The sequence below is a fragment of the Magnolia sinica genome, chromosome 13 (genome assembly GCF_029962835.1).
Source record: "Magnolia sinica isolate HGM2019 chromosome 13, MsV1, whole genome shotgun sequence".
Taxonomy (NCBI): Eukaryota; Viridiplantae; Streptophyta; class Magnoliopsida; order Magnoliales; family Magnoliaceae; genus Magnolia; species Magnolia sinica.
This window is the reverse complement of record NC_080585.1, coordinates 39,426,634-39,435,142: the sequence shown is the minus strand read 5'-3', so window position 1 is coordinate 39,435,142 and position 8,509 is coordinate 39,426,634. Positions and strand designations below refer to the sequence as shown.

The following is an 8,509-nucleotide window of genomic DNA, read 5'->3' as shown; positions in this document are numbered from 1 at the left end:
AAACCCTCTCTCCCCAAACCCTAATCTCTCGTTCTCCCTCCGGCTGCGCCCCAAAGCCCCAAACCCTCATCTCTCGTTCTCCCTCTAGCTGCGCCCCAAAGCCCCAAACCCTCGTCTGTCTCTCTCTCTCTTAAATCTCTCGATCCCTCTCTTTCATTTCTCCATATCTCTTGATCTTCGTCCAGTTCGATTTGCCCTCCAATTCAGCTCATCATATCCAATCTAAATCGTCAAGTTCTTGACGATTCACAACGGACTCAGTCATGAATACCTTCTCCTCAGGAACTCGGTTGAGGTAAGAATTAGTTTCTTGACGTTTCTACTTTGAATGGTTTACAGTTTGTTGCAGAAGTATGTTTCTTAGGAGGGTGTTTTTATTTATTTATTTATTTTTAAATTTAAGTTGCTTCAATGATGCTGAGGATGAAGGAGGTGGTGTTCTAGGGACAACATGCTAGAATGGAACAAGTCTTGAGCTTGTAAGCGTTCTAGAGGCATCTCCTGCTCACTTGGAAATCGCATCATCAACCTCTGGAGAGGTGAAAATTTCTTTGACTTGCAACTCTGCCATTGATCGGTCAGATTTCCATATGCCAAATCTAGATGCTGTTTTAAAACTGGTCAAGGATAAATGTATCACATCATACAAATCTATTAAGCCCACTTTTTCAGTCATGAAAGTGATCAAAGAATTGTGCCAATGCTTTTTAGAACTGGGTACTGATTTTACTAATGATAAACATGAAAAACATGTAAATATCACTGCAACCATTGATTTCTTGAAAACATCTAATGTGCGAAATGTTTTGGGTGCTAAATGCGATCCCCTACAAGGAAATTTCAACATTCCATCAGGTTCCTCAAATGGTTCAGCCAAATCTCCTGGCTCTGCTGAGTTGTTACACTAAGTTCTAAGGCTTCTTCTACCTTTGAACGTTCTGGATGGTTTTTGCTGCTGCAAGCAACCTAACCGGAATGCTTCTAGGAGTTCTGATAATGAAAGGTGAAGGAGAAAAAGGATTCGAAAGGTACAAAACCTCCAAAGCCAAACTCAAACAGCTTGGTGGCTATTCAGCAATGCCAAGTCCCCTTGGATGATGCAAGGCCACTGCATGATGTCTACCCAAATGCTTGTGTTAATTTCTCACTGCATCGTATTTTCAAATGCTGAAAGAACAAATGGTAGAATTTTGAGTTCTTACAGTTTCCCTTTAAATTTTGAAAATACATTTAAAAATTATCTTCTGTTCCTAAAGCTCAGTTTTCTCCTTTTGGTTTATTGGTTCTTAGCATATGATATGTATTGCGTATGATGTGTTTTTGACATCATCCCCAACAACTTCCTCATCTCAAAGCTAGTTTCTATGTATTGTAAATTCTGTTATATCCATCACACCCGCAAGGTGTTTGACAAAACTCCCCACAGAAATATCTTCTCTTTCAACACATGACCATTGCCTATTCTCCACATGCTAATATCAGGAGATGTAGTGGGGTTAATTTAGAAATTTATATTCTCTTGATATTGCCTATTATCCATTGATTTCCATTTGGACTATGTCATCAAAACATTATTCCTTTTTATCATGCAAGCTTTTGTATATTATCTATCTGCCAAATCTATCTTGATGAATACTTCCCCATGTTTTGTGTCTTGAGCATTTAGTCCAACTATGTTGTTTTAGTTTTTACTTGTTGATACTCCAACATCAGTAATTACTATAATGCTTATTTTTTATTTGGCTCCTTTTCAGGTCCATGAATTCATGGACGTTCCTGCAGCATCATTGTATTCAAATGATCTTATTTTGCCATTCAGGTTGCTGTTGTGTTTCGTAAATCCCTGAGGCTTACACATGAGGGTCGCAGAAAGTTTGCATCTGGGAAAATAACCAACTTGATGACAACGGATGCTGAAGCACTACTGGCATGTTCTCTTCTTGCTGCTAATATGATGAAGATAGGCTTTGTTGCCATTAAAAGCTGTCCTTGATTGATTTGAATTAGTGGATATAATCGGATATGTTATTCTGTGCATGCTTGTTATATATAATATCGTCAAAATCTTTATCATATCGCAAATCGTAATAGGTGTTAAATCATATCAAATCGCAAATCGTATTGTAAATCTTAAGTTTTTTGGTGGAAGATTTTGAACATGGGTTTCACTTTTGCTATTGTAGTATCTTGGTGGAAGATTTTGACAACTTTTGCATAAGAAATATTAGCTTTCTGCATTTTAATCTAGTATTATGGGACAACATCTGATATATCGGCAGGCTCTTTCTTAACAAAACTGCCCGCATCAGTAATTTTTAAAATCTGCATGCAAACTGTGTTCCCTTATGTTGGTCAGTTGCATTTTTATTCCAGTAACTGCATGCCTATTGTTTAAAAAGGTGCATGCAATAGTTGATATCATAAAAAGCATCTTCCCTAGTGACTATCATCTTCTATTCAGTATGTGTTTTCTTCCTTTTCTTCTTCTTTAAGCTGTTGTATAATGAATTCAATGCCATCATCTTCTATTATTCTCTGCTTCTTTTTTCTTTTTACTTTTTGGTTGGAGATACTATATACACACAATGCTCTGAGTGCATAGTTGGAGGGTTTAACTGATTGGGATTACAGTTTGTACAAGTGGGGTCATGGTTCAATGATCCAATGCCCAAACCACTGAAACCATAGACATGATGAACCTTACCCTGAATGGTCGATGCACCAAAATTCATCAGATAGGAAAATCATAGCAATAAGTTTTTCGACCTTTTTTTCCAGTTGAATAGGAACCATTACTGTTTTTTTTTTTTTCTTAACCATTATTTTTTCCTAAACTACAGTTCTTGTTCTCCATTCAATAGTTTAGGTTTTCAGTTCATACAAGTGTAATTGACCGGATGGGTTCTCACCCTAGATGGCCCATGCACTGAAAATCTTTCATATTCAGTCGATCGAAAATTGTTGTATTTTCTTAATTTGTATTTTTTTTCCTGAGCCACATTGTTTATGATCTATAGCAGTGATGTCAGTTTCTTTAGTTCATTTAGTTGAAGTGTCCATTTTAGTTGATTGCAGGGTATAGGTGGGATTTTGAAGGGTTGTTTACAAGAAAGTTAACCGGAGCATATCTTTCCTATTACCAGTTTGCCACCTAATTTACAAGAAAGTTTGCTCTGACACTTATGTTTGCAGAAACTGAAACTCTTCAGAGCTTGGGACTGTGGGATTCATCTTTATTCCATAGGAAGGCAAAGGATTGTGCGTCTAAGTTCTAGGTGGTTCGATGTTGGTTCTGATTCTGCTCACATGTCTCAGTTCAGCCATTCTGTGTAGCTCAATCTTAAAAACTTGATGTCGGCCAAATATCAAGATTGTCTATTTATCCATTTTGTTAGTAAATCCTTTTTGGTGATCTATGAGTACATGCCCAACAATAGCTTAGATAAACAGCTATTTGGTTTGCCCCTAATTATCCGTCTCACAGCAAAGATTTCTCAATTCCTGTAGATATGGAAACATTTATGTTGTGCTTGTCATGAAGTGATTGTTTTAATCCATTTTTGAGGACCATTTGATTTAAAAATTTCTCCCTCATCCATCTTTGCTTGTCTAGGTGAAGTTGAAGTTGAAGTTAGTACATTAGAATTTGAAAATAAGGACTTTTAATTGTTTCATTTGTTTGTGTTTGAGTCCATAACACAATGGCAGGCAGGGTTTGTTTCAACATTGGTATCTTGGGTTCAATACCTATCAAACTAAAAGGAAAAAAAAAAGAAGAAAAAGTTTCATTTGTTTTCTTGTGATGCAGGTGGGAGAAATATCAGAGTGAGAACTCCATAATTTCTTGAATGATTAACAAACAAATCTTAATGATACCCACGATTCTGCTGGTACCTGCAGGTTCTGTAATTTCTGATGATCACTCCGGGGCTTTCTTGAATGATTGCATGAAACTCCATCCGTCGGTAATTCCTGTGCAGATTATATGCCATACTCTGTTTCCGAATGCTTTCTTGAACAACATACATCCTTTTGGAAGGGTGTTACCTAGCTCAGTTTGACTGCTTGCTCATATCTTGGCGTTCTCTAAAGAAGGACGCAATAAAATTGCGCAGTATCTTTGCAGTTGCAGTTGATGCTTTTCTGGTATGGTATCGTGTTTTATTCTGATTTATTTTCTGTTGAAGTTTCTGTCATTAGATGTAACCATGGTCTAAAAATGTGACAAAATCCTGATTATCAACCACAATCCGGTGGTTTTCTAATAGTGACTTCCATACATGTTTGTTCATACATGTCTGGTTAATGGGCTCTTGCTTCTCACCTTGATGTGTGCATCTCCTTTATTAACTCTACTTTCTATTATGAAATCTAATTTAGTAGCTTGGTCTTTATTTTTCATTGGTTGATTTTGACATGAAAATGAAATGCATTTTTGCAGAAGATAACTCTGATTATCTTTTTTCTTATGATTTCTCGCTCATTTCTTCTTGATGCTTATGGCTATCAGTTTTCATGAGAACTTTTTATTGCATAATGCATAGGTGTTTGCATGTCATCATATATTTCAATCAAGGGTGGTCAAGAGGATGCTGACATTGTTTGTCAGTTGGAGATACATCAGGTTTGTGTTTCACTTGATTTGTGGTGGCCAAGGCATTGTTTGTTTGGAGCTTTTCTACTTTGAATGTATTAGCTGTATTCTTTGCAGATGCTTGCAGAAAGGATTGAATATGAAAGACAACATCTGTAAGGTGCCTCAACATCTAGTACAGAAGAGACAGATGCATCCTCTTGGGAAAATTCAGCATCATTTTGTTGTGCTTTCTGCCCGGAGTTGTTGTGTAGAAGGCAGGTTTTGATAGTTGGCTGGAGACTCTTCCTTGACAACAAGAGCTTTTCTCTAGACATGTATTTTCTTTAAGAATTATTAGAGAGCATTTTGGTTGATCCAAAGATCTTTGTCTAGTAAGGTCCAATTAAATGGCAAGTTGCCATTGTTTTTGTTTTGTATTGTAGTACAAAAAAGATTGTATGAATCATGCACACTTCACTTTTAGGGCCTATTTGTTTATTTATAATATAAACATTGATAATTTTTATTCCTGCACTCATGCAGATTTATGTTGTGCTTATTACTATACATATTGTGGTAAGCTTTCGATTGTGCCCTTTCTTTTCCATCTTTCTATTCTTTGTTATTCAATTCACTAAAGCAAGTCAACATAGGATCTGGTAAATTATATTTCTAAAGGTACCTTTGATGTGCATTAGCTATGCCTGTACCAAACAGTCAGTTGTTTTTGACATCCTAGGTTTCTATGGACAGCTAGGATTTATGCTGCTAGCTCTGTTATGCAAATTAGACTTCTCTCCTTTTATGGTTCTTGTCATTGCTGACTGACAACATGAGAATGCCGATGTAGGTGCTGGTTTACCATGATCTGTTGGGCAATTTGCAACATCCTCATCATGCAAAGGTGCCTGGATTATTTTATTTTATTTTGTAGTTTCCTCTCGATTGTTCCAAGACCTCTTGGGTTTGGGCCCAGCTTACCTATCAAAAACAGAAAGAATGTATGGATGTCATGAATCCGACTAAAAGCCATCATGTTTGGTGCTGTGTAACTGTGTGTCCAGTAACTATACACTTATTAACATCCAAGACTCCAAGGTACGTGGATTGTAAGACCTCTAATCTCTTTGTAAGCTATTTACATGGGGTTGACCCCTAGTGGTTTTTCTTGCCTATATTCTAACAAAAGTACTTCGTTGACACTAGTGAGTAGGTTGGTATTTACAGTGAAATATGGATCTATACCAGGTATTGCTGAAGAAATAGTTTCCCTTTATATAATATGAATGATCAAAGAAATGATCATTCATAAGTAATGATTTTATACTGTTGATTTTATAAACACTATAATCATCCTCTTAGGCTTAGACTAGGTGATTTTATTATTATTGGAATGTAATAGTCTTGTCCAATGAAGAGAGTTGCATGCAAAATTCATGTTAATACATTGATATTTAATCCTTTCCGTGCCACTCTTGTTGATACATGTAGACTGAACTTAAATGCAATATTGTTGGAGACCATTTTTAAAAATTGAACTCAAATACAAAAGATTCAACGTTGTTCGGGTCAAGGACAACTATAGCGGTGTTGTGCTTGAGTCTTCGGCAAGTCTGAGCTTTTATTGTTTTTATTATCTTGGTACCTTGAGAACTGAGCCTTAGTAAATGCTTTCTAGATTCTAGTTAAAAAGTAATCAGATGCTTTGCTATGGTTGTGTATGGTGAGAATGCAATTTGGTGGATGTAAATACTTATTTATCACCTATTTTGTAGGAACTGTTTGAATGCAATGCTCTATATAGACAGAAGTTTGGATTTGTTTTTCTTATATGTGCATCTGGGAGAAGTACACCGGAAATATTTGTTGAATTGAAGGTCAGATAATGGTTCTTGCTTAAACAGTCTTCTCCTCTTATATTGCAATGTGTAGAATGGATACACCACTCAGATAAGAGGAGATGATACAGTAGAGATTTACCTTATATGATTTGTGATATTTGGGATATTTTTGGTTAACAAAGATTTGATTTTGTATCTTACATTTCTACAATCATTTCTGATTTTTAATTGTACTACAATATTCTGAGTTTCAAATATTAAAAAAAATAAAATCCTAAATAAGAAAAAATACCCTTCCCCAAAATTATGAACAATTTGGCAGTGTCTAAATTGAAAATTTGTGACGGTTTTTAACCATCTCTAATCCTTTGCAATGCCCTATTTTCAAAACGGTTGAGAACCGCTCCTAATATTTTGCGACGCCTTATTTAACCACGGTTGAAAACCGTTCCTGAATAGGGATTTTGGTGTAGTGGCCTCATTGAATTTCAAGATATGTTTGGATTCATATATACAAGCTTTATAATCCTTGCAATATACATCCCATCTTCAACAACTGAAGTTGTTATTGATAAAGTTGTGGCTGTGAATCCAGATTTTTTAGCATGGAGGAGGTCAGATCATCTTCTTCACATTTGGATCACCAATACATTGTCAAATGAAGTTCTTGGGGTGGTTGTCGGACTCGACACTAGCTCTGACGTATGGAAAACTCTCCTTGATTCCTTTACTCTACGGTAGAAACTTGGCATGAACCGTCAAGAAACTTTTTCCATTGCTGATTACATATAAATTTTTAAGGGAATTTGTGCTAACCTTACTGCAATTCAAAAGCTTATAAATAACCGAAATAAAGTGTCTTCTCTTCTCACTGGCCTTAAACAAGTTACGAGTCATTTGTAACGGCAATGTTGAAACCTCTTACCCCTTCCTATTTTGAGGTTGTTCCTCTGCTTCAAAGTTACGAGACCATTAAAAATTTACATATCAGTGAAGGATATGGGATAACAATGTAAGAATTCTATAAGGTGGGCCCTATTGATCAAAGTTCTGGATTTTCCTATGGGTTAGATAGTGTGATCAGGAATACTAGTGGACCCCACTCAGTTGTAATACATCTAAAATCACGTAAGGGTTGGTGCGCTATAACTGTGTCACTCATAGTGTTCAAGTTGAACTAGGATTACCAAATTCGTGTGGAGCCTTAGGGAGAGGAGTTTCGATGGGTTCTAAACTCTTCAACCCTCTATCTTATATAAACATGGCTGGGTCCCAATCCTACATACATTGGAAGCTTCATTCCCATCCCAATGCTTCTTTAGGGTATAAGGTGCGGAAGACTACGACATTAAGCCTACAGTGATGGCGTCTTAACAAGGTACGCTATCTAGTTTATCTGATCTCCATATTCAATGCATAGTACGGTCCTTTGCAATTCCACATATAGTTCACAAACAATTCATAACATTGCCTTGTGGGACAATGACATGAACGTAACAAAAACTTTAATAGGAAAGATAAACAACGATAGGGCTTTCACTTATAAGCCATTCTTTGAATAGAAATGATGGCTTTCACAATATTTAGCAAGGTAAAGGGATTGAAAAGTCTTATCAAACAAGACAATAGAATAGGGCTCATCTAGAAAGTGAAACAAGAGTTGTATCCAAAATTTTCATAAACCAAACCATATTGCTCTTCGTTGTTGGCATAGGTTTATTCAAACTTATTGGTCTTACAACATCCCATAAGCCTTAGCAGTGCTATCTATTTCTAACAATTAGGATAACAGTGGTATTTTAATACTAACGTTGATGCACATATGGCCGATGATCCTGGTATGCTTCAATCTCTTGTTCCATATCATGGTCTTGAAAAATAATGGTTGGAAATGGTGAATTAATAGATATCACTCATGTGGGTTCTACAACTCTTAATGTTAGCATACTAAATTAAATTTAGATAATGTTTTGGTTGTTCTTGAGATTAAAAAATAAATTGATTTCCACTAACCAATATTTAATATCTGATCAACCATGTCTTTAAATTATCATTAAATGAATTTGTAATAAATAATAGGAAAACAAAGTCA

General features: G+C 35.9%; 1 long non-coding RNA gene across 1 annotated transcript; it reads left to right on the top strand.

Moving 5' to 3' along the window:
• Positions 1-208: 208 nt before the first annotated feature.
• On the top strand, positions 209-1,947 carry LOC131224129 (uncharacterized). The gene is made up of 3 exons (XR_009160836.1): positions 209-295; positions 404-539; positions 1,820-1,947. It is a non-coding gene; the product is annotated as an uncharacterized LOC131224129 (long non-coding RNA).
• Positions 1,948-8,509: the final 6,562 nt, after the last annotated feature.